General features: G+C 43.0%; 3 long non-coding RNA genes across 4 annotated transcripts; 2 read left to right on the forward strand and 1 right to left on the reverse strand.

Annotated features, from left to right (window-relative positions):
* On the forward strand, positions 1-8018 carry LOC126991648 (uncharacterized). Its single transcript, XR_007745726.1, has 2 exons — positions 1-1284; positions 7819-8018. It is a non-coding gene; the product is annotated as an uncharacterized LOC126991648 (long non-coding RNA).
* Positions 7727-26894, reverse strand: LOC126991645 (uncharacterized). 2 transcript variants are annotated; one of them, XR_007745723.1, is made up of 7 exons: positions 26233-26894; positions 25461-25581; positions 19580-19688; positions 18032-18267; positions 14243-14336; positions 12225-12327; positions 7727-7910 (listed from the first exon to the last, which is right to left on the reverse strand). It is a non-coding gene; the product is annotated as an uncharacterized LOC126991645 (long non-coding RNA). The 2 variants fall into 2 exon arrangements; XR_007745722.1 differs by having other exon boundaries at positions 18032-18156; positions 26233-26627.
* On the forward strand, positions 12747-14235 carry LOC126991646 (uncharacterized). Its single transcript, XR_007745724.1, has 3 exons — positions 12747-12897; positions 12965-13098; positions 13233-14235. It is a non-coding gene; the product is annotated as an uncharacterized LOC126991646 (long non-coding RNA).
* Positions 26895-26900: the final 6 nt, after the last annotated feature.

Genomic DNA, 26900 nt, shown 5'->3' on the forward strand with positions numbered 1-26900 from the left:
CTTCCAAGTGGCTGGGTCCATTTGTTTCCACTCATGAAACACGAGTTCAGAGTCACTCTTGATGGCTGCTGTTTCATGAGCCATGTTTCAGCAGCCATATTCTTCACTTGGTGGGCAGTGCTTGGCCACTTGCCTTCTGTGACCTTCCTCATGTATGTACTTGGCAATGAAGCCATAGTTCTTCATGATACACATCTCCCTGTGTGTGAGACCACCGGAGGGCTTGTTTTTTTTTATCCTCCCGACTCTATCTCTCAGAGTTGATCTTGGTTTGCAGCTGCACAGCTGTTCAGCCTTTACTTAAAAGGCTCTTGCTTTTTATTTTGGTTTTTGAAGTCAGCCTTCTCACTGTTGTATAAGAATTCATTCTCCTTATACCAATCCGCAAGATCTTTCTCTTCTTCAGCTCCAAGTGTGAGAGCTGCGGCTGAACTTCTTTGTTTCCTGTGAACCTGCTCCTTGTGTCTTGTTGCTGTATGTTCTCCTCCCTTCAAATGAGTCCTGAAGGGGAAGAAATCCATATTGGGATTTTTTTTCTACAGCAAAGGAAACGGCTCAAGGGCAAAAAAAGGAGATAGTAATGAAAGAAAGTCCACAACTCACTGCCCCTATAGAAAAGCGTTCAGAGGGGTGGCCAAAAGAGAGGTCAATTTCGGGAGGAGAGGTGTCCCGATACCCTCCTCTTGAAAGAGTTCAAGTCATAGGCAGGAGGAAATACAGATGAAGGAAGATTGTTCCAGAGATTACCAGCGTGAGGGATGAAAGAGTGACGATGCTGGTTAACTCGTGCGTAAGGGGTTTGGACAGTAAAGGGATGAGCTTGAGTAGAAAGTCGAGTGTGGTGAGGGCACGGGAGGGGGGAGGCATGCAGTTAGCAAGTTCAGAAGAGCAGTCAGCCACATATTCCCCCCCCAGAGTCTCCCGTCCCATCCCAACAACCCATCCCTCCCTCCACCCCACAGTGCCAGCCACATTCTCCCCTCCCAGAGTCTCCCGTCCCATCCCAACAACCCATCCCTCCCTCCTCCCCTCAGTGCCAGCCACATTCTCCCCTCCTAGAGTCTCCCGTCCCATCCCAACAACCAATCCCTCCCTCCCTCCCTCCCTCCCTCCCTCCCCTCAGTGCCAGCCACATTCTCCCTTCCCAAAGCCTCCCGTCCCATCCCAACAACCCATCCCTCCCTCCTCTCCTCTGCAGTCCACCTCCAGTCAGCCTGATCAGCCCTGGGGAGCCTGACTGCTCCATCATCTTCAGTCACCCAGGATGTGAAGAACAAACTACAGGTGAGACCAAAAGTTGAGCCTCGGCTAAAATTATCCTGAAATGACATCCCCTAATCTTTGACAACACTCAGCTGTCACCTTCTTCAACACTAAACATCCTTAACTGGAAACTTCTCATCTCTTTCACTAAATCAGCTTCCTCGAGGTTGGGCGTTCTGTATCGTCTCCGCCAATTCCTCTCCCTTGCACAGTTGCTATCCATATACAGGGGCCTTGTCCGCCCTCATATCGAGTATGGATCTCATGTGTGGGGAGGCTCCACTCACACAGCTCTCTTGGACAGAGTGGAGTCTAAGGCTCTTCGTCTCATCTACTCCCCTCTCACTGATAGTCTTCTACCTCTTAAATTCTGCCGTCATGTTGCTTCTTTATCTTCTATCAATATTTTCATGCTGACTGCTCTTCTGAACTTGCTAACTGCATTCCTCCCCCCATCCTGTGGCCCCACTCCACTTGACTTTCTACTCTAGCTCATCCGTTTACTGTCCAAAAACCAGCATCTTCACTCTTTCATCCCTCACGCTGGTAAACTCTGGAACAATCTTCCTTCATCTGTATTTCCTCCTGCCTATGACTTGAACTCTTTCAAGAGGAGGGTATCAGGACACCTCTCCTCCCAAAATTGACCTATCTTGGCCACTCCTCTGAATGCTTTTCTATAGGAGCAGTGAGTTGCAGGCTTTCTTTCACTATTGTTTCCTTTTTTTGCCCTTGAGCTCACACACACACACACACACACACACACACACACACACACACACACACACACACACACACACACACACACACACACACACACACACACACACACACCACACACACACACACACACACACACACACACACACACACACACACACACACACACACACACACACACACACACACACACACACACACACACACTGTTCATTACTTTTACTGTCTTCTGCTTTCCGTACACACACCATTTCCCATGTTAAAATATTTTAAAGAGAAAAAGATATGTAAGTGTTGTTGGGTGATCAAAAATATGGAAAGCTTGTGCCCTAGAGCAGGGGTCGGCAACCTCCAACCCACAGGCCAGAGACGGAACTCATGGTCCGTCACCCTGCTTGATATGTCTATCACAATCTGGCCCGCAACTTTGTGTAATGAGGAGCAGAAGGCAAGGTACCGCACCTCTTCTTCCGTGAACTTATACTCCCTTCTCTCAAATACATTAAGCATGTAAAACGCATCGTTGCCATGTTTGGTAATGTTGTGAACAACTCTTTTCAAAAATGAAATATACAAAGTCTCACATACGCTCCCAGCTGAGTGACCACCTCATCAGTCAATCCAGACATTGAGTCACTTCTCCGTGGCACCAACCATCCCACTAATATGATAAAACTGTTGTCTGCACTCACTGATGTGCATGGTTTTAAATACATTTCTTGTAATCTAGCCACTGTGTGCCTGATAATTATCTATAAAGTTTTTGTACAGTCACTTTTGGGTTCTCCTTGGCACTCCAGTGCACCTAGAAGCTGTCTCTGGCCCTGCCTGGCACTGTGAAGCTTGCCAACCCCTGCCCTAGAGGATTGTGTGTGTGTGTGTGTGTGTGTGTGAGAGAGAGAGAGAGAGAGAGAGAGAGAGAGAGAGAGAGAGAGAGAAAGTTTTCAGGAGTAGACTAACCATAGTTTTTGTATATAGTGAGATAATCTACTCAACCAAGATGGTTCATAATGGAAGACTAATGCAATAGAGTGTCACTGACTGCTATATGTAAGTGCCAAGTGATATAGGGTATTAATATAGCTGTGACGTTTAGTGTAACATGGTGTGAAGGGTGTGGCCGGATGGTGTGTGGGCTCTGGTGTGGCTGGGTGCGCTATGTGGTTTGATGTTCTTGGCTGTGATGGGGGATGTGGTGTGATGTGTGGTGTGCTAGGATCTATTATGAGGTGTGGGGTGATGTTGCTATTGTGGCTTAGCAGTCTGATATAGGGTGTGGTGTGGCTTATCATGATCTGATATGGGGTGTGGTGTGGCTTGACTGGGTGGTGTAGATATGGGGTGTAGTGTGACCAGGTGTGATATGCAGTGTGGTGTGGTTTATCATGATCTGATATGGGGTGTGGTGTGGCTTGACTGGGTGGTGTAGATATGGGGTGTGGTGTGGCTGGGTGTGGCAGGTCTGATGTGGGGTGTGGTGTTTAGCATGGCTGGATCTGATGGGTGGTGTGGTGTGGCTAGGGCATTAACCCGGTGGTAGCTGCGGTGATCATGGTTCATAAATTACGCTACCTCTAAGCGAGAATAATGAGAAAAAATCATCACTCACACAAACCATTTCATAATATGTATCGATGCATTTGTGATCAGTTTACGCATCATCTATTTAGGGGGATTTATATCATGGCAAAAATTTGGCCCATCGCTGGTACGTGGTAAAGCCACAAATTTGTCCCGTTGCTGCTACCGGGTTAATAGATAGCAAAGGCACAGCTGCTGGCCATGTAGCTGTGCCATGGTATGGCGTTAAGCCTCATCCACCTGATTTGGTTTGTCCGGGCTTTGTTTACAATGTTATTTATATTTTTATTAAAGTAAGTGATGACGTATGTATGTATGTATGTATATAACTAGAATGTCAACAATCCCTCCGCTTATTCTTTTGACCTGTTCCACTTTGCATCGCTTTTTAGGTCCTCCTTGGTACTTCTTCACACTTAGTTACTCAGTCATAGTTAAAATTTGGCTTCTGCCATGTGCAGATCAGGATGGGACAAACCAAATCAGGGGCGAGACTCAACGCCACACTGGGACCACCAGGTAGACATGGCCACCTCAAACAGGCAGGCAGGGTGAAGCTCCCTTAGATACACTCACCAAAAACTTCTCCAACACTGTAAGCATCCCAGCCATTCTGAGATACACAGACCAACAATTGTGAGACACTTCTCCCTGTGTAGAACGTGTTAGCCCTGTGTACTCATACTCAATGAAGGAGTGAGGTGCCAGTGACTCAGGATCACATGTGCACTGATGAGCCTTGACGCTTGATCTAGATAATGCATTGCTCATATTCTGTGCTGGAAATATATCGTTGACGTAAGCGTACTATAATAATTGGTTGGGGTGATAATTCTTCACCACAAGGGTGGTTGTTCATATGCAAGATGCCATTCTGGTGCTAACTAACTCAGCTCTGAGTCACTGACATTAGGTTGTCAATGCATTACATAAATTATTGACAATTATTATGAGACTGTGGTGTGGATACAATTATGTAAGCCACTCCACTCAGGACATTGATCGCTATTCTTGGACTCTTCCGACTCTCACATCAGTTATTCTTAAATGCCAAAAAAAGGCAAAATGTGTTCTCAGGAGCAATTCTTGAGTTAATGGTACAGAGTCTTGTCAGACTCCCACCAGGGTCAAGATACCACCCATGGAAAAGCCCACAACTCCTACTAAAGCCATGATGAATGTGTGTGTGCTTGGGGACCATTGTCAGGCAGTTTAAATGCTGTGGCTGACCTCATTCTTATTCAGTTGAGGGAATGATAGTGCCAGGTGGTAGTTTAGAAGCATAATTGCCAGTAAAAGTATACAGAATTATATGCCAAAATTAATACGTAAACCACATACTGCGTCATTATGGTTACATATGTACAATATATGAGGATAGGAAGTATTTGTTTGGTAATGAGTGCATGGTAATTACACTGTTAAGTCTGCTTTGAGGCCTGTCACTAGTGGAGCCTGTGGCCACATATCTGCAGACCCATTCATCGTGCTATGTTAGAGATGGACACACCAATTGGCTGTGCTATTTGGCGATAACTGAGGCCTTCACCATTAAAGATAATGATGACTTTGCGCCAGTCTTGTGGGGTCTGCATTGACACTAACTTCATCATGAATTAGGCTGGTATACTCTTTCGCTTCTCACATCAGCTATTTCTAAAGGTCAAAGAGGGAATCAGTCAGGTTCCAGTGAGTGTTCTTTAGGTTCATGCTACTGAAGAAGGGTCAAACTAGCACCAGGGTCACAAAACTACCCCTGGAAATGTTCAAAACTCCCACGAAAGCCTTAGCAAATCTGTGTTTTCAGGTTCATGATACAGAGGAAGGATCAGACTACCACCAGGGTCACACAACTACCTCTGGAAATAAACAAAACCCCCATGAAAGCCTTGCCAAATGTGTGTTTTTAGTTCATGGTAGAGAATAAGGATGAAACAACTATAATATAACCATTTCAAATAGTCCTTTTGGGCGTTTGATTCAGATTCCCTTCCTCTCCTATCTTATCTATAGGTAACATATGAGAGGGAAAAATAGGTGTTGGGACTGTGTGGCAGAGCAGAGGGAGGAAAGGACCCAAGGCAGTCAATGCAAAATGGACTATTTGAAATTGTTTGACTGTAGGCCCTTCCAGGCAGACATCGCAACCCACGGTGGCATTAGGGACTGATATGTATGGGACTGTGCATTGTGGTTCACTGAGGGTTTTCGTGACTCCCTGCTATCGCACTGACACTTTTCCCTCCCCCGGAAACCTGAGTTTGCTTTGTTTTGTTATCTTGGAATGGTGTGGTGTCGCTGGCAGACACAGACACCATGGAAAGAGCTTTTGCCCGGGGAGAAGCAAGGCGCACAGGTTTATCCATGGCCTTAAAAGATCTCCCTTGTAACCGCCTTATTGTATAGCAGGTAGCACCATGCGGTTGGACCAATCCTAAAGGACTCAGACGGCAGTGAACACATAAAACTCCAAACGTATGATGTAAGTGTTTTGCCTAAACGAACAACACCGAGGATACTGAGACTATCGCTGCCCACACCAAAAAGGTTTAGGTCAAAGGCTCGGAGGCTCCATGTTCATTTCAGTCTGGGGATAAGTGGAAATTTTTTGGCCAGGGGCAGTTTACTCAAAAAACATGCATTTGCATTTGACACGGCTTTCATAAGATTTCTGGTTACTTTCAGTGGTAGTTTTATGACCCTGGTGGTAGTTTGACCCTTCTTTTGCACCATGAACCTAAGAAACACACATTTGACATGGTTTTCCTAGGAGTTTAGGGCATTTCCAGGGCTAATTTAATGACCCTGGTGGTAATGTGACCGTTTTTCTGTACCATGAACTTACAATAACACTCATCTTCTCGGCCTTTGGAAACAGTTGATGAGAGGGGCGGAAACATCTATAAATACTGACCTAAGCTTGTATTGAGTTACGGTAGCCCCCTGTTAGTCAGTTAGCTAGTTAATTAGTTTATTGAGTCATTAGTTAGTAAGCAGTCATAGCATCTAGTTAATCAATAAGTTCATTTATTAGTTAGTTTATTAGCTCATTCATTAGTTAATTAGTTTATTGAGTCATTAGTTAGTAAGCAGTCATCACACGTAGTTAATCAATTAGTTCATTCATTAGTTAGTTATATATAGGTGCGAGTGTGTGTGGAGGCAGTGCTGTGATTAATAATTATATAGGCCTGCACGTCCCAGCAGAGGTCATAATAATCCACATAACAATAAGCTTTCTGTATTATGTTCTCATCACTAATTTTCTTGTAATTTCATTGATTTTTTTTCCTCTCGTTAACAAGGGTCTTTATACTGTACCTTATGGGGTCGGCCGGGCTGTGGTGACTCTTCCCTCCTGCTGTTCATCCTTCCTCCCTCCTACCGCCGTTTCTGCCCCTTCCTCTCCCTTGTATCTTATTTTTTCCTCCTCCCTGATAGATATTCCTTCTCTCGTCTTCCTCTATATCTTTGTCTCTTCCCTTTTACTTCTCTTCATTTCATATTCTCCTCCTCACTTTCTCTCCTCTCTATACATATAATCGTTCCATGTTATAACCATCAATCCATTCCTCCTCAGTGTGTCCTGCCAAGAGGGATTAAATGACCAATTATTCAGTAAACTAAGGGTTAAGTTTCCCTCCCAGAACACATTTCAAGACTTCCGAACCTTGCTTATAATATATACAAGGTCCCTTATGCCCCTCTCGGCTGGACGCTGGGTAGTTTTGTAATATTGGCTTTGCTCTCAGATTTTGACGTCTTTTGTTAGATTTCTCCTTCGTTTTTGTGTACATGGATGTTTTCAGTTCAGTTTCATTTATTATTCTGTCCTCATTATTTCTACTTTTAGCCTCGGTTTGACTTCTGTTCCTCTCGGCTTTTGTGCTCACTTAGACCATCCCTTCATCATGGCTTTTGAATTCTCTGCTAATGTTGCCCTGTCTTTATTTAGTTATATTAATTGTTTTATATGCTTAATATATTTTCTGTTACATAGCTTGAATATTCCAGAAATTCATCTGAAATATGCCTCTTTTGGCCAGAAATAAGCAAAAAATTGGAAATTTTAACCTTAGATTTGTCCCTAAGTCAATTATACTTCAAAGCCTCTCCGGAGAAAGACTGCAAACTGTTCAGGTGTTTTATAATTAAAAAAATCTTAGGGTCTATGTTTATTGAGAGCAAAATCAAAACAGAGTACATTTCCTCCAAGACAAGGCCAATTCATCTTGACTTTCTCTCCCCCTCCAGAGCATGTGGTGTGTGCTGGGATGCCTTGCAGGAGATCACGCTGGGATACGAAGCCGCCCCTCAAGAGATGGAGTCCACTCAACCGCTCGATTCTGCCGAGAGAAAAGAATCGTTCAACTCTGAAGATTGCCACGGATTCTTATGTATTAGCTAGCGAGATGTGAACTTTCTATCTCGTGAAAATAAAGATCAGGGACGTATCTTGTGTTTTACTTTACAAATAACCATTGTGCTAAATCTCCGGACGCCCGAAGAAGTATAATGGACTTAGTACAGATTTTCAAGCTATTTTTACTGCTAGTTATGGCAAATTTTGTTCATTTTAAAGCCATTTTTCATATATTTTTTGGCTATAAACTGATTTCTTTGATCATTTTAAAATTTAAGCAAGGAGAAACTAATTTAAACCACAAAAAACATCATATTATAAGTATAACAAACTAATACAAGGAAAGAAACATTAGAAATATAAGCTTATGAGAGAGGAAGATGAAGAACTTATTAAGAGGAGAGAATGACGAGAGATTGCATACATAGGTCAAAATAGTTAAGCAACGGAAATGAAGGGAACACAAGAACATTAAACAAGACCTAAATCAGACGTCTATAAAAATAAGAGAACTCGAAAGATTGCATATACGTAATGAGGTCAAAAAAGTTCAAGAAAAAGCCGTATAAATGAAGGGAAATCATTACCTTACAAGACAAAGTCATAACACAACAGACAGACATCTAGAAAAAGACAATTCAGAATCAGAGAAAATCACAGAAACGAGAAGAAAGGTTACGAGAGAGAGAGGAGGAACAACAGACCCCTACAAATGTGTCGCTCCCTGCTCATGTGAGACAAGCCATATGCACAAGAAACTGATTCCCCTGTTTCTGCGCTTTTCCCAGGCATTAGAATGAACTTAAATCCACCATAACGACTCAACATCTTTGAATTTTAGTCTGATGAGGCCTGAATAGTTGGTCTATGCCAGGCAAGTGATACCTCAAGATGAACCCTCATGGCGCTTACCTCACTTCAGCAGGGAGGGAGCGACACAATGATAGCAACAAGGGAGTCATAAAGGAACATGGTACAGAGATGAATATATGAGAGATTACTATGAGATATATATACACCTTAGACAAGAGAGAGAAATATGGTCAACACGAGAGGGTGGAAAGACGAGAGCTTGCAGGCATATGAAAAATAAAAGAACAATTATATTGAAGAATATTTAAGATTACTATGAGATATATACACCTTAGACAGTAAGATGAACAGACAACATTACAAGCAGGAAAAACGAGAGCGCTTGCAGACATAATAGGAAGATAAAATAAAAGAATATGTACACAGAGATTAATATTTGAGGCATCCAGCAGAGAAGTGTCGTAAGAAACATAGACCCTTGTGTATAGTGTTTGGAGTCCCTTTTCCCTTGCACTTTACATCTTAACAGAGCTATTATGTTCTAGTTTGCATTGGGAAAGGCAGACAAAACCTCTCACAAAAAGAACAAGGAATGAATGCAAGGGAAAAGCACCCTTATATGGGGTGTACGGAGGGCTGGAAGTCCCGTAAACTGTCCTGGGAATGTTAACAAACTAATTTACGTAACAATAGGTCACTGTGCCTTACAGTTTCTCTTCCGGAAGCCTCGTATATATATATTAAAAGCTGTGGAGAAATGAAATCAGAGAAATAACTGGGATAATATATATACAGAGAAAAAGGATTTACACGAGAGGGATTTACGTACGAGAGGAAGAAAGACAGGTAGAGGGAGGTAAAATGGAGGAGACAAGAGGTGGAGAGAGAATGTGTGAAGGGAGGAAGGCTATGAGAGAAGGAAAAATTAAGGATTTGCATACAAAAGGAACAAAGGTAGGTAGAGAGAGGTAATATGGAGGAGACGATGAGGTGGAGAGATGGACATCTGGGAGGAGGAAAAATTAAAATGAGAGATAAATGCAGACACTGAGATAGAAGAGAAAGACGAGGAGGAGGAGGAGGAAGGAGAAGAATCTACAATCATCAAGAGAGGAGAAACCTGGAGGAAGGCGAGAGGAGGAGGAAGAAGGAACGTCATAGAGGAGAGTCTACCAGTGTCAAGTGCTGGTTCATGGTACGTATTTGAGCTTTCCTTCCTAAGAGAGAAGACTTAAATGAATGGATAAGAACAGATAGAAAGGCACGGTACAACTGATATTTGGTCAGTGTTCTCGGACGGTTCCGCCTCACGTTAACTACTTTCAAAGGCCGTAAAGGAGATTAATCCATTCTAATGAGTGTTTTCCTAGGGTTTGTGGTACATTAGAAGGGTCACACTACCACCAGTCATAAAACTACCCCTGGAATGCCCACAACTAAGAAAGCCTTGCTAAATATGTGTGCTTTGGCGACAAAATGTTTAAAAATATGGCCCTCGGACACTTTGGTCCCTCACGTCAACTACTTGCAAAGGCCGAAACGAAGATCAGTCAGGTTCTAATGAGTGTTTTTTCGGTTCATGGTACAGTGCAAGGGTTAAACTACCACTAGGGCCCTGTTAAATTAATGTCTTTGGGACGGCTTTTTAAAGATTTTCTTTCTTTATCTTTTATTTTTTTGACATCTCAGCCTATAGCGCCAGTAGGCTTTCTTCAGGGTAGGCGCCTAGCTGGTGGTTGGCCCAAGGCTGTCATGGCGCAGGCAACTTTTTTTTTACAGTGCCGCCAGTTATGCTTGGCTCATGCTGCCCCCCGGAACTCATTCTTGATTCACTTGGACGGTTTCTTCTAGAGTCAGGGTTGATGGGTTGTCTTCAGGACAGCACGTGGGTAGTCTTAGGCCACTCAGCGGTGACTGAAAAATCCCAGGTAGTAGCGTGGGGATTCAAATCAACGTTGTCCATGGCGTGGTGAATGCTGGCCCAGCACACTAATCACTCAGCCACCGCCTACCCTATGGCCCTCAAACAGTTCGGCCTCTCATTACAACTACTTTCAAAGACCAAAAAGAAGTTTAATCAGGTTCTAATGGCTGTTTCTTTTAGATTCAGGATACATGGGAAGGGTTAAACTACCACCAGTCATTAAACTACCCCTGGAAATGTCCAAAAACTCCTACGAAAGCCCTGTTAAAGGTGTGTGCCAGGGGACTCCCTAAAGGGTGGGTGAATGGTATTTTCTGGCTGCCAGGTGAAGGGCGAGTGATGTGTTGTTGCAGTCTGCCTAATCCTACGTAATTCTGCAGTCTGCGTGGGAATTTAAGGGTCAGCGTGACTCCCGGGCTGCCACACAACTCCTTCGTGACTCTCAGTGATGCTGTGACTGTAACAATGGCAGGAGGAGAGGTTTTTGTACCTTCCTCATCTGATTCTGCACCCGAGTGTCCACGGCCAGTGACCTCGACTCCTCATAAGCCTCATCCTCCTCCCAAAACAGCTTTCAGTGTGGGCACAATTGAGAGAGGGCTGAAAGTGATTTTTTTAAGCCTTGAAAGTGGTGATTTCATGGTACATCCCCGCCCTTTAGGGGTTAGGCCAGTATTTTTAAACAAATTAGAACCAAAGTACACCTATTTAAAAAGCCTCTTGTAGTAGGAGTTGCCTGGGAATTGAGCCCGGGCTCTCTTGGTTGTGAGCCGAGTGTGCTAACCACTGCACCACGAAGCCCCGACGGTATTGTAACCCTGGTGATTGAGCTGGAAAACCACCCACGGGAACCCAGCTAACCTTCTCTGTGGCCTTGGGAAATGGTCGTAATGGGAGCCTGATACATAAAAATCTGGACCTTGATCCAAAAATAAATACGCACGCAGCAGTTTTTTTTTTTTTTTTATAGCAGTAATGCTAAAGTCTTAACATCAGTTTTAGCAAGGCAAGTTCATGTAAGGAGACTACATCCAGAGGTAAAAAAGGCCTTGAAAAATAGTTGTAATGGGAGCCAGACATGTATAAGAATATAGACCTTAACCAGAAAATCAAGCCAGGCAGTTGTTTTATCATAGAGCAGCAACGTGTTGACAGCAGTGTTAGGAAGGCAGGGCTATGTAAGGAGACTAGATTTAGAGGGAACAAAGGCACATGTAACCAAAGTATGCTCAGAAAGGCGCCAAGGAGCAAGGAGGCACCACTGGGAAGGTGAACTGAGACTATGCTATACATCTATACAACTGCCCTGACTGGTTCAGGCTGCATTGAGATTGACATGACAGTTGGTACGGAATGGATGACATTTAATTAGTATGTACGGTAGAGGCCAATATTATTAAATGTATCGGGTTTTCAAGGATGGTTCTCCAGTTCTCCAGAGATAGTACTTCCTTCAGTCACGTGAGGTGAGTACAAGTGTCTGCCCCCCGCGTGCCTTTCCTTAAAGCTGTGGAAGGAATCAGGAAATATATAATTCAAAGAAAAATGAATCAGGCTTACCTTCTCCAATGAGGTACAGCGGGGACACAGAATTTCTTACTTGTGAGCAGAGTCTTCTTCTTCTTCTTCTTCTTCTTCCTCTTCTTTTTCTTCTTCACACATCCTGCAAGTCAGAGGAAGTTAGTAGTGGTAGTGGTATCAGAGCAATACTGGAATACTCTGGTGGTTCATTGAGATGTTGTTGAGGTTATACTGGGGTGTATTTGGGTAATATTGGGATAAATTTGGGAATAAGAGGTAATATTGGGGCACACTAGGGTAATATCAGAGTAATACTGGAATACTCTGGTGTTATGCTGGGTTCATTGAGATATTGTTGAGGTAATACTGAAGTGTATTTGGGTAATATTGGGATAAATTTGGGAATAAGAGGTAATATTGGGGCACACTAGGGTAATATCAGAGCAATACTGGAATACTCTGGTGTAATACTTGCTCCACTAGGATATTGGTGAGGTAATATTGCAGTATTTCAGGGTAATTTAGAGCAATATTGAAGTAATATTTGGTCACCTTGGGGGTACTACTGAGCTACACTGCTGTAATATTGCATTCACTAGAGCATCACTGAGGTAATACTGGGACACCTTGAGGTAATTTTGAGGGTAATACTGGGTGCACTTTGTATCAGAGGTAATATTGGGATGAAAATGGGGTAACAGGCATCCTAGAGGTAATATTGGGGTATTACTGGGGCACACTGGGGTAATATTTGGGTCCACTGAGGCATCATCCATGAGGTAATATTGGGGTATTACTGGGGCACACTGGGGTAATATTTGGGTCCACTGAGGCATCATCCTTCAGGTAATATTGGGGTATTACTGGGGCACACTGGGGTAATATTTGGGTCCACTGAGGCATCATCCTTCAGGTAATATTGTGGTATTACTGGGGCACACTGGGGTAATATTTGGGTCCTCTGAGGCATCATCCTTCAGGTAATATTGTGGTATTACTGGGGCACACTGGGGTAATATTTGGGTCCACTGAGGCATCATCCTTCAGGTAATATTGGGGTATTACTGGGGCACACTGGGGTAATATTTGGGTCCACTGAGGCATCATCCTTCAGGTAATATTGGGGTATTACTGGGGCACACTGGGGTAATATTTGGGTCCACTGAGGCATCATCCTTCAGGTAATATTGGGGTATTACTGGGGCACACTGGGGTAATATTTGGGTCCACTGAGGCATCATCCTTCAGGTAATATTGGGGTATTACTGGGGCACACCGGGGTAATATTTGAGTGGTGTATTTCAGCAAGACACTCCACATATACTCATGACATTTTATTCATATTTCATCTCAATCTTTTTTTTTCTTTACATTTATTTTTCCTTCCCAGTTCTTCGGCCTCTCTCTCTCTCTCTCTCTCTCTCTCTCTCTCTCTCTCTCTCTCTCTCTCTCTCTCTCTCTCTCTCTCTCTCTCTCTCTCTCTCTCTCTCTCTCTCTCTCTCTCTCTCTCTCTCTCTCTCTCTCTCTCTCTCTCATTTTATCTCCAGTTTCCTTTCCAGTTGTTCTATCTCCACTGTGGAAGACGGTCACTGCTCTTCCCCTAAACCTGTCCAAAGTGGTGTCCCTCTGTTCTATCCCCCACTCTCTCTGTTGTTCGTTAATGATCTTTCTTCCCAAAAAAACTGTCCTAACCACCAGAGCCTCTGCTAATGCCTCCACTGTGCATTACTCAGCATGTTTTAGCAGACCCCAGACCCTCCCTATAGGCACTACAAGACCCTGGACTGAAGGCTGTGGAATGGTTAACCTCAGAACTTGCTCATCCATCTATTCTATCAAAGGGCAGGGAAGACAGACAGCCCCCCTCCTCTTCCTCCTTCCTCTCTTTAATCACACCCAGATTTATCCTTATTAACCCCCAGGCCCCTCTCACCCATACCTGTAAGCATCTATCCATCCATACAAGAGCCAGGAAGGAAGGAAGGAAGGAAGGAAGGAAGGAAGGAAGGAGGGAAGGAAGGAAGGAAGGAAGAAAAGACAAAATATTTAACACTCACCATTGGTTTGATGTCTGCCATATTACAAGTCCTTCCTCTTCTTCTTCCTCCTCTTCTCTCTCTGTGTGTTTTCTTCTTCTTCTTCTTCTTCTGCCTGTGTAAACAATTGAGATAGTAATAAATTCATGAAAAGAAAAAAAATAGCAAATAAAAAAGGAGAAAAAATTATATTGAAAGAAGAAAAATCAGATGAACACCTTTATGGATTTATTTTTATTTATTTTATTTATGTATTTTTGTGTTTGTTTGTTGGTTGGTTGGGAAGCACAAGCGACACAAGAGGGATTTTTTTTATTTAATTCAATTTGTTTACTTTTTTTTTATTCAGAGTCAAGCTTGAGAGAGAGAGAGAGAGAGAGAGAGAGAGAGAGAGAGAGAGAGAGAGAGAGAGAGAGAGAGAGAGAGAGAGAGAGAGAGAGAGAGAGAGAGAGAGAGAGAGAGAGAGAGAGATAATAAAGTGTTTAAAGTGTTTAACCCTTTGGCTGCGGTACTCGACTATAGTCGCCGGGAGTGATTGCGCCAGGTTGCGAAAGTCGACTATAGTCACCATCGGTATAAAAATGTTTTCCATTTAGATTATTGATCTGTTTTCATCTAAAAGTACACACAGAAAGCCACAGGTCGATAGCTACAACTGTCTGCCGACGGCATAGGGAACAGTAAACAAACAATGCTACCGCTGATCAGCGCCCACGTGTGTGATGAAGTTCTTCTATCACATCTTCCTTGTATTTCTGCTCATAACAGAGGTAAGTTTTATCAATTATATTATTGCATTTGTGTCATAAACAATGCCTGATTGTTATATAAGCATATATGATGTAAAAAAACGAAGATGTATTAGTGTGACCTTGAATAAAGACGTAAGGTTTTTAACTGGGCATTTAACTCTATGAAAAGGGCCATTTTACTAAAACAATATGTGCGCACACATAGATACTTATGTATAATGCATGTATACATGTCTAATTCTCTTTCTCACTCTCCTTCTCTCTCATTTTACAAAACCTAGGCTAGACAAGTCTCTTTTACATTGTAAGTCTCTTTTATATTATTTATGACCTAGGCTAGACTAGGCTGATTATAACTGTTGTCTCTTTCTTGCGTGCATGTTCCTTGGGCTAGACTAGGATGGTGATAACTATTGTCTCTTTGCATATATGTACGATGTCCTTTTTTATTACACATATACATATATTTGTTTTCAAGATTACCATGGAGCAAGGAAGAGGACTAAATTTCTCAAGACAGATGAAGAAATTCAAAGAACACTTGAAGAACTAAGAGCATCAGACAGTGAAAATGAAGATGAAATGTCTGAGGAAAAAACTGATGACTGGCTGGATGAGGCTGAGGATGACTTCAATGATAATAGTGTGGAGTTAGAAGAGGAGGATACTGTTGCTCCCTCCACCAAGATTCCTTCAAGTAAGGAGCATGTAAACATGATTTGGCATAAAGTGTTACTTCAGAGAGCCCCACTGAATTACAGAACATGATATATTTCACAAATAATCATGGAAGGGGAGGTATTGAAAATCTTTCACCCTATCAATGTTTATAAAACTGTTTCCTGAAGAAATTTTTGAGCTATATTTTTCTATATTTGGTACATTGTTGCAATTTATATGTTTGATGAATTGAATTTTATAGGATATAATTTCAGAATATTTTTTTCAAGTAATAAATGCTGTGTGGATAGAAATTTGTTTGATTTTCTGTCTTTCCTCCAAGGAAATTTTACATAAATGGTGCCAACTTTATATCAATAAAAAAAGGTTTTGCACTGAGTAAAGTGTCACAATATGGCAGCAACACCAATTTACAATCCTTTTCTTTAGTCTAAGTCCCCAAACAGTGAAGTGAATGAAGTATTTTACATTTCAGCATGATATATTTCATCATTTTTTTTGCCAGTTATGTAACAATTTTGGACTTTTTTCAAAACTTCACACATTTTCTAAGAAAAATAAATGTCATTTACGAAAAAGTTAAGGTCTTTTCTCGATGTAAAAATCATATAAAGCCAATTGGTTCATTTTCTTTTTTTTGAGGGTATATGACGCAACCTTGAAAAAACCCAAAAATGCCCTATCGCAGCCAAAGGGTTAAAGTGAGAGAGAGAGAGTGTGTGTGTGTGCATGTGTGTATGGCCAAATTGTATCTCTTTACGAGTTGCCCTAAACATGCTTTCCATTTTCATTTATCCCTTCCTCTCCTTCCCCTCCCATTCCTTTCCTCCTCTCCCCACTGGCCTTTCTCCCCTCCCTTCTCCACCAGAAACTCCTCCCAGTCTCCCAGTAATAGTAGTAGTAGTAGTAGTAGTAATAGTAGTAGTAGTAGTAGTAGTAGTAGTAGTAGTAGTAATAGTAGTAGTAGTAGTAGTAGTAGTAGTAGTAGTAGTAGTAGTAGTAGTAGTAGTAGTAGTAGTAGTAGTAGTAGTAGTAGTAGTAGTAGTAGTAGTAGTAATAGTAGTAGTAGTAGTAGTAGTAGTAGTAGTAGTAGTAGTAGTAGTAGTAGTAGTAGTAATAGTAGTAGTAGTAGTAGTAGTAGTAGTAGTAGTAGTAGTAGTAGTAGTAGTAGTAATAGTAGTAATAGTAGTAGTAGTAGTAGTAGTAGTAGTAGTAGTAGTAGTAGTAGTAGTAGTAGTAGTTGTGGGTTGAGGAATAGTCGGTTTATACACCCACATGACCCTATCACCAAAATCAAATGTCAGATTATACGCGTCTTTCATGGTACGCTGGGTCCTATTTTTTTTTCAGTCAAAAGTGTAAAGGTAAAACAAGGAAACAATAATGAAAAAGCCCACTAGGCACAACTCCTATAAAAGCATTCAGAGGAGTGGCCAAAAGAGAGGTCAATTTCAGGAGGAGAGGTGTCTGTGATACTCTCCTCTTGAAAGAGTGCAAGTCGTACGCAGGAGGAAATACAGACGAAGGAAGATTGTTCCAGTTTACCAGCGCGAGGGATGAAAGAGTGAAGATGCTGCTTAAATCTTGCATAAGGGATCTGGACAGTATAGGGATGAAAGAGTGAAGATGCTGCTTAAATTATGCATAAGGGATTTTGTTATGATTGACGTTGAGATCTACCTTTAGTGTTTTGAGACACACACATTAAAGAATAAAGATGTCAATGAATTAATTTGTATCAGTAGAAGTTGGTGCCTTACAACACTGCATAGGGTTTGGATAGGAGAAAGTGAGGTCATTCTTTGTTGATTTATACCATAAGGTGCTGGCTGTCATGTGTTTGAAGATATACCCTTAACTTAACCTAACAAAACCCCAAACAGTTACTATAGTTCTTGACTCATAGAGAATTCATATATGCTTCCTTACTAATAAGACTTTCTATACAATGAAATGAGGTCATTCTTCATTGAATTATACTATATGGTGATAGCTATCCTGTGTTTGAAGATGCCCTAAACTTAACATAACCTAACAAAACCAAAACAAACACTATAGACCTTGACTCAGAAAATTCATATATGCTTCCTTGCTAAGGAAACTCTCTAAAACAAAGTGAGGTCATTCTTCGTTGATTTATACCATAAGGTGCTGGGTATCATGTGTCTGAAGATACCCTAAACTTAACCCAATATAGCCTAACAAAACCCCAAACAGTTACTATAGGTCTTGACTCGGAAAACTCATATATGCTTCCTTACTAATGAGACTTTCTATACAACAAAGTGAGGTCATTCTTTATGGATTCATACACTAAGTTCCCGCACATCCTGTGTTTTAAGATACCCTAAACTTAACGTAACCTAACCAGTCCCACCTTAAGATGAAGCTGTGGCAAAGTCTGGGCTGGAGTGAAGCAGGTGATGAGGAAGTTGTATCTGCCTGAAGCCCTATAGGAGAGCGTCTAGCTTCCCTCAATGCCCTGGGTCACCAAACACCCACCTGCAAACCATGACAGTGATTGCAAGGAGTCCTGGTGGGGTATTCTCAGGACGGGAAAACAACAGTGGGGGTACAGAAGACTCAACTGGCGGAGTGAGTGAGTGTTGGCAGCTGGAGGGAGAGAGGAGGAGGTGGAGGCAGAGGGAAAACAGGAAATTCAGGAAACGCCAGGCACCGCTTACTGCAGGAATAGTAAGGCAATCTCTCTCTCTCTCTCTCTCTCTCTCTCTCTCTCTCTCTTTGTTATATGTATCTGTATGTCTCTCTCTCTCTCTCTCTCTCTCTCTCTCTCTCTCTCTCTCATGGATCGCGAATTGGTTGAGCAACAGACAACAAAGAGTGGTGATTGACGGATTTAACTCAGAGTGGGCGCCGGTCACTAGTGGCGTCCCTCAGGGCTCGGTTCTTGGCCCAGTGCTCTTCATTATTTACATCAACGACGTGGATGTTGGACTCAATAATCGCATTAGTAAATTTGCAGACGACACAAAGATTGGTAACTCGGTTCTCACTGACGAAGACAGGCAAGGCCTCCAAGAGGATTTGCACAAAATTTCAGCTTGGTTGGATAGATGGGAGATGCCCTTTAACGTAGACAAGTGCCAGGTCCTTCAAGTTGGAACGAGGAATAAGAAGTTCGATTACGAAATGCGCGGCGTTAAACTCAAAAGCGTTCAATGCGTCAAGGACATGGGGGTTAAAATCGCGTCAAACCTCAAATTCTCACAGCAATGCATCGATGCAGCAAATAAAGCGAACAGAATGTTGGGCTTCATTAAAAGAAACTTTTTATTCAAGAATAAAGATGTAATACTTCCGCTCTACAATAGTTTAGTCAGACCCCACTTGGAATATGCGGTACAGTTTTGGTCTCCCCACCATGCAAAGGAAATTGCTAAATTAGGTGTTCAGCGTCGGGCAACGAAAATGATCCCTTCCTTGCGCAACAAATCCTACGAAGAAAGGCTTTCCACCCTTAACATGTTCTCTCTTGAGAAACGTCGCCTCCGAGGAAAACTGATCGAATGTTTTAAAATACTTAATGGTTTCATGAATGTAGACAGATCAACATTGTTTATGATCGATGACACTTTGCGCACGAGGAACAATGGCGTAAAACTCAGATGTAGACAAGTAAATTCAGACTGCACCAAATTTTTCTTCACCAACGTTGTAGTGCGAGAATGGAATAAGCTCCCACCATCAGTGGTCCAGTGTAACACTATTGACTCCTTTAAAAACAAGCTCGACCGTCACTTCCTACAACTTAATATCAACTAGAGTAGAAATGCAACCTTTTGGAGCCTTCTGATTAATGTAAAATCACTTAGGTTTAAGGATAGACCACCTAGTCTGGACCATGGGGTCTGTGTGGTCTGATTTTCTATGTAAATCTCTCTATCTCTCTCTAGCTGTGACCTACCCAGTCTTGGTTCTCCAGCTTGAAGGGTTTGCGTGTTAGGTTGTGTCCCATCTTGACCAAGATGTCTTGCAGACTGGGTTCACTGACTGGCTTGACGGCTTGACAAGTCCTGTGGAAAGGAGGGTTTGGGGGTCACTCATGCCTTGGAAAGATAAAGAATTTGGTGTTCTTAGGTCAATATTGTTATACATATTGATCTCCCGTTACAACTATTTCCCAGGGCCACAGAGATTATCAGGATTTTCAAGGGTGTGTTTCTCCTCTCAAGATGCAGAAATCATATGAAACTATCACTGGCATCACCAAACACTCCATGGAAAGCCCAGCAACTGCTATGACAGGCTTTTCAAACAGGTGAACTGAGGTGCCTATATGTTTAAGACAGACTTTGGCCCCCCGTGAATTTGTTGAGAGTAAAATTAAGCTTATAAATTCAGATTGCTTGCAAATGAATTAATATATGGATCAAATGAAGGAATCTTAGTACAGCTATAGGCCCTGTGTGGGGGACTGTACACACACACACACACACACCGGAGCTTAGAGATCGGACTTATGAGGAAAGACTTAATAGCATGGGGCTCACAACCCTGGAGAGAAGAGAAAGAGGAGACCTGATAGCAGTGTACAGGGTGGCGAGCGGGGTGGACAGAGAGGACCTGTGTGTGGAGTGAGAGAGAAATGAGAGGACATGAAAAAAAGTTGAGGGCGACCACGTGTAGGCGAGATGTGAAAAAGTTTAGCTTCCTAAACTGAAGCATTGAGCTGTGGAATAGGCTGGAGGAGGAGGTGGTTTGTGCAAGAAACATTCATGATTTTAAGGAAAAGTTGGATAAGAGCCGATATGGAGACGGAACAATAAATCAAGCTGGACGGAAGTGACTAGTAGAGTCCCCCAAGGATCTGTGTTGGCTCCGATTATGTTTGCAATATACATAAGCGACATGACAGAAGGGGTGACAAGCTATATGAATATGTTTGCTGATGTTGCTAAAATAATGAGGAGGGTGGCTAATAAGAACATAAGAACATAAGAACGCAGGAGTCTGCAAGAGGCCGGTAGGCCTGTACGAGGCAGCTCCTTTGACCCTAAGCTCCCGTGTATCTAACCCCACCTAATATCGCTGTCCATGAATTTATCTAGTCTATTTTTGAATGTGACAATTGTATTGGCACTCACCACATGACTGCTAAGCCTATTCCACTCATCCACCACCCTATTAGTAAACCAATTTTTGCCTATGTCCCTGTTGAATCTGAATTTATCCAGTTTAAACCCATTACTTCGTGTCCTACCCGGTTCTCTTACCAACAAAACCTTATGAATGTCTCCCTTATTAAAGCCCTTCATCCATTTATAAACCTCGATCATGTCTCCACGCACCCTTCGCCTTTCTAGAGAATGCAAGTTTAACTGTTTGAGTCTTTCCTCGTATGGCAAGTTTCTCAACCCCTGAATCATCTTAGTCATCCTCCTCTGCACCGATTCTAACATTTTGATATCCATTCTATAGTAGGGTGACCAGAACTGAACCGCATAGTCAAGATGAGGTCTAACTAATGCTAAATATAGTTTGAGGAAGACTTGGGCTTCTGTTGCTTACGCTCCTTGAAATAAATCCCAGTACCCTATTAGCTCGATTTCTAGCTTGAATGCATTGTGCCCTTGGACGGAGATCAGAGCTCACTAAGACCCCTAAATCCTCTCGCACCCAGACCTACTTATGAGAGTGTCATTTAAGCAATAGTTATGTGAGGGGTTGTTCCTACCTACACTCAGAATACTGCACTTCCCTACATTGAACTCCATCTGCCATTTATCCGCCCAGTCATATAATCTGTTGAGTTCACCTTGGAGAATACTAGCGTCCTGATCCGACTCAATTACTCTACCGATCTTGGTATCATCTGCAAATTTACTAACATCACTACTAATTCCTGTGTCTAAGTCATTGATATAAATAATAAACAAAAGTGGACCTAATACCGAACCTTGTGGGACCCCACTGTAACACATCCCCAGTCAGATCTTTTACCATTGATTTGCACTCTTTGCTTCCTATTGCTAAGCCACGCCTTGACCCAGTTCAAAACTTTACCCTCTACTCCGTGAGCCTGTAATTTAAGCAACAGTCGTTGGTGAGGAACTTTGTCAAACGCTTTACTAAAATCAAGATAGATTACATCATAATTTTCATCTCTGTCAACCGCCTCAAATACTTTATTGTAGAAGGACAAGAGATTGGTGAGGCATGACCTACCTTTGTGAACCCATGCTGCGAGTCGTGAATTAAGCTATGTTTCTCTAAATGCTCCTGAATGTTCCTGGCTATTATGGACTCCAGCATCTTCCCTATAACCGATGTTAAGCTAATTGGGCGATAGTTTGAAGCAACTGACCTGTCCCCTTTTTAAAAATCGGCGTCACATTAGCTACTTTCCATAGGCTCGGCACATAGTATTAACCGACATCTTAAAGATGTCGGTTAGTGGGTCACTGATTATATCACCTAGCTCCTTTAATACCCTCGGAAATATCCCGTCAGGACCTGGCGACTTGTTCTTCTTAAGCTTATCTATCTCATCCTGAACTACTTGCCTGGTAATGATTATATCCCTCAATTTATCGCCATCCCCGCCCTCGTACACCTGAACTCTTTCCGGTATAGTCGTTCGATCCTCCTGTGTGAATACTGAAAGGAAGTAGTCGTTCAACAATGTGCTCATATTTTCGTAATTTTCTACTAGCTCCCCTGTGTTTGTTTTCAGCGGTCCAATTTTCTCCCGTGTTTTTGTTCTATACATCTGAAAGAAGCCCTTAGGATTACTTTTCGCCTCATTTGCTATTTTGATCTCATAGTTCCTTTTTGATATCCTGGTGTTTTTCTTCACTAATCTAGATAGTTCGACGTACCGGCCCCTGAGATGTGTTTCCCCATTCTTTATTTTCTGATAAATTCCCTTCTTTAACCCAATCTCGTGTTTTAGTCCACGAGTCATCCACTTAGGATCATTGTTTTCTTTTCTAAGTGTTCGCTGTGGTATATGCTGTTCTTGCCCCTCTACTATTACTCTAACTAAATTATTGTAAGACATTTCTACCTGGTTCTCCTGGCTCTCCAATCCGCAGTTCTGGCCCTCATGAATCCCTAAATTATCCCAGTTTACCCCTTCAAGATGTCTTCGAAGCCCTCGTAGTTTGCTCTTCTAAAATCTGGCACTAACACTGGGTTTGGATCACGGGTTACCGCCCAGTCTAACCTAAAACGAACCGTTCTGTGGTCACTATTTCCTAACTCTCCGCCCACCTCCAACTCACGTAGCAAGTTCCCATTATTGGTTAGGACTAAGTCTAATATGTTATCTCCTCTGGTAGGCTCAGTAACTACCTGCTTAAGGAAATTATCTTGTATAACTTCAAGAAAGTCCTCGGCTTCCAGGTCACCCACTAGATCTTCCCAGTCTATATTCCTATAATTAAAGTCCCCATTACGCAGACATTTCTACTCATACTGCCCTGCCAATCTCATGTAGTAATATACTCGTGTCCTGCCTGTTAAGGTTGGGTGGCCTGTATATAACTCCTAGAGTTAGTTTTTCTTTACCTTTGTAAACGTCCACCCAAACTGATTCTGAATCCATGTTAGTTTTGACTGAGTTGTTAACTAAACATTTAAGTGAGTCTTTAACATATAGCGCAACTCCACCTCCCTTTCTGCCCCTTCTGTCTTTGTGAAACATCTGATAACCCGTTATTTCAAATTCTGATCTAAAATTTCTATTAGCAAAGTCTATCCATGTCTCAGTGATCGCTATTATGTCAAAATTTTCTGAACAAGCTTCACCCCTTAGTAAGTCTATCTTGTTTCTGAGGCTCCTGCTGTTAGTATAGAAGATTCTTAGCCCGTCCTCTTTTACTCATCTAGAATTACTTCTAAGCTGCCTGGTTATATTATGAGCTAGATGTCCCCTCCCATTACACCTCCCATTGCTCCCATTACTCCTCCCCTCGCCTATACTAAAAATCCCTCAGGGTACCAAGTGCTCGCTCAAGGGAGTCTGAGAGAGCCTCAACACCCTTGAACGTCAAGTGTATCCCGTCACGGGCGTAGAGGGCGTCGTTGCCAAAGAAGAGGTCCCAATTGTCGACGAACAGCCACCCATTGTGCTCGCAGTGCTCAGCAAGTCTGCTGTTCACTGCTATCGCCCTGGACAGCCATCCATCGCCAACGCCCCTCCTTGGCAGGACGCCACACACTACTGGTGACCCACCAGCGTCACGTATCCTGCCTAACAATTCTCTAAAACGCCTGAGAAGGTCCTCGCTTGGCACACGAGAAACGTCGTTTCCGCCACAGCTGAGAAAGACAATGGGGTTCGATCCCTCGCTTGCCATACACGCCTCAATCCTGTCTGATATATGGCCCACCCCTGCCCCTGGGAAACACACCCTCGTCCTGTTCTTATCCTTGGAGCAAAAATACCTGTCAACATAACGAACCTGACTATCACCAACAACAAGAACCCGACGGTCGGAAGGGGGGCCAGGAGGGGTGGGTGAAGTGAGGAGGGAGAGCAGGAAGGGAGGCGGGACCTGCTGTGAAGAACGAGGAGAAATTGTGGAAGAGGTGGAAGGTGGAAAGGGGGAGGAGGAGGAGGAAGAGGAAGAAGGAGAAAGGGAGGGTGAGGTGGTGGAGGGAGGAATGGACGAGGAGAGGGAGGAGGAAGAGGGGGAAAGGGAAGGGAGGAGGAGGAGTTGACTGTTGATGATGATGACTGTTTAGCCCTGAGCCAAGATCTCGACAGAATAAGCGAATGGTCATGCAAATGTGAAATGACATTCAATACAGAGAAGTGATGGAGTTTGGTAGGAGCAGCAGACGGATATCGGGGAACTACTCTCTGAGTAATGAAAGAATCATGAAAAAAACAGAGGAAAAAGATCTGGGAGTGACAATAACAAACAGGTTACCCTTTGGAAAGCATATAAATCAGATAACTGGTGAAACATACAATCTTCTTAGAAACATAAAAGCAGCATTTCCATATCTAGATGAAGAAATGGTGAAGAAATTAATAACATCGATGATACGTCCAATATGCAGCGTTAGTGTGGTCACCTAGATTGAAGAAAGAAATTAGAAAGTTGGAAAGAATACAAAGAGCAGCGACTAAATTACCAGAAACTCTGAGAGAACATACTTATGAAGAAAGACTGGAGAAATTGGGACTAACAACACTGGAGAGAAGGAGAGAGAGAGGGGACCTAATAGCATTGTACAGGATACAAGAGAGATTGGAGAAATTGGACAGGGAAGACCTAGTGGTATATGATAGGAGTGTGACAAGAGGGAATAGTAAGTAATTGAAGAGCGACTGTAGGAGAGACATCAAGAAATACAGTTTTCCATACAGAAGCACAACAACATGGAACGGACTTGATGAGGAAACTGTGTGTGCAAAAACAATTCATGAATTTAAAGTCAAACTGGATAATAAGCATTATGGAGACGGGACAGCACGAGCCTAGTACGACTCTTTTCCTGTATTTCACAACTAGGTAAAGACAACTAGGTAAATACACACTTAGAAACTTATGTCAATGGAAACTGACACAGCTAGATAACCTAAGCCCCATTTCACTTCCCCCCCTCCTCCAAGCCCTGTTTCACTTCCCCCAGCTCCACTCTAAGCCCTGTCTCACTCAACCTCAGACACCCCTAAGCCTTGTAATAACTTCTCCAGGCCCTGTTTCACTCCCCCAGCTCTTCCCAAGCTCCCCTGTATGTTCTGTTTCACTCGACCTCAGACACCCCAAGCCCTGTTTCACTCCCCAAAGCCCTCCCTGTTTCAGTCACTCTGGGTAGCGTCATCTACTCACTTGGTGCCTCCGAGCAGGTGTTCATGGTGACGACAGCGGCACTCACACACTCAATGAAGAACACCTGTGAGTTCTGGTCCCCTGTTCCTGCTTGTCCATCTCCTGAGAGCCCTGCACCATCCTGGAAGGGGTAAAGGGGATGGTAACTGACTGATGGTGAGAATTATTAGGGTATAAGTAATGGTGAAGGAGGAAGCAGAAGGAGAACCAGATTCTTAAACATTTTGACACCCAGACACACACACACACAATGACAAGGCTTTCATAGGAGTTGTGATTATTTCCAAGGGTAGTTTCTTAGCCCGGTAGCAGCGACGGGCCAAATGTGTGGCTTTACCGTGTGTAGCAGCGACGGGCCAAATTTTTCCCATGATATAAACTCTCAAAATTAGATGATGCATAAACTGATCACAAATGCGTTGATATATATTATGAAATGGTTTGTGTGAGTGATGATTTTTTCTCATTTTTCTTGCTTGGAGGGACCATTAACAAACATGATCCCCGCTGCTACCACCGGGTTAAGATCCATGCAGCAGAGCTTTTCCCACTGGGCTATCAGAATGGTGAGTCTGCATGTCTGTCTGTGTGTGTGTGTGTGTGTGTGTGTATGCTAATTCGTGTTCGTCAGTAAGAGCATGGCACTCCAGCAATTATATCTTTTTTTAGGACAAATTTTGACTAATATTATCCTTTTTGGTAGCCTGAACTTTTGGCCTAAGGAAAAGAAAATAACTGAACAGAGAACTGAAGCAAGCACTCCACCCCTTACCATGGTCCCCCTCATCCAGTGTGCTGTACTCCTCGCCCTCGGCCTTGCCCAGCGCCCATGGACACCTCCTCATGGCCGCCAGGGTCCACAAAGTCCAGCATCTGTGTGGCAAAGTCCAATTAGTATATCAGTGGGAGATTTAGCACCGGAGAGTACATCACCTTACCCTAGTGTTGGGTTTGCTAAGTATTATAAGGATTCTTTATTATTATTATTTCTTTATTCTGTAATATTTGTTTCGCAGAAATCACTTATTTTCAGAAGGGGAAAGGAAGAGGAGGCTAAGGGGATGCCCACAGAGTCCATGCCGTGAGGTGCTTGAGGTGGGGAGGAAGGGGGCTTGCAGGGGGAAAAGCCTGGGGTGGGCAAGGCGACGCACCCCCAGCGTATGCACCCCAATGATTAATTGGCTGATTAGAGAGGGGGGAGGGGAACAAAAATCCTGATTTGATGTAACTAACTAACCTAACTGTTCCTGAAGCCTATCATATTGCTATCCAGCCTATCCCAACCTGTCAAGAATTTAATCTAACCAAACAATCTATCCCAACCCAACCTGACTTGACTAAGGCCGGGTGCCCACTATCCCATTTTGATGGTGGCCGTAAACATTAATGACGGCAAAATGGCTTGACAGAAGTGGCAGCTGGAGAGCTTGGCTCCGTCAT

Source organism: Eriocheir sinensis, unplaced genomic scaffold (assembly GCF_024679095.1).
Source record: "Eriocheir sinensis breed Jianghai 21 unplaced genomic scaffold, ASM2467909v1 Scaffold314, whole genome shotgun sequence".
NCBI classification, from domain to species: Eukaryota; Metazoa; Arthropoda; class Malacostraca; order Decapoda; family Varunidae; genus Eriocheir; species Eriocheir sinensis.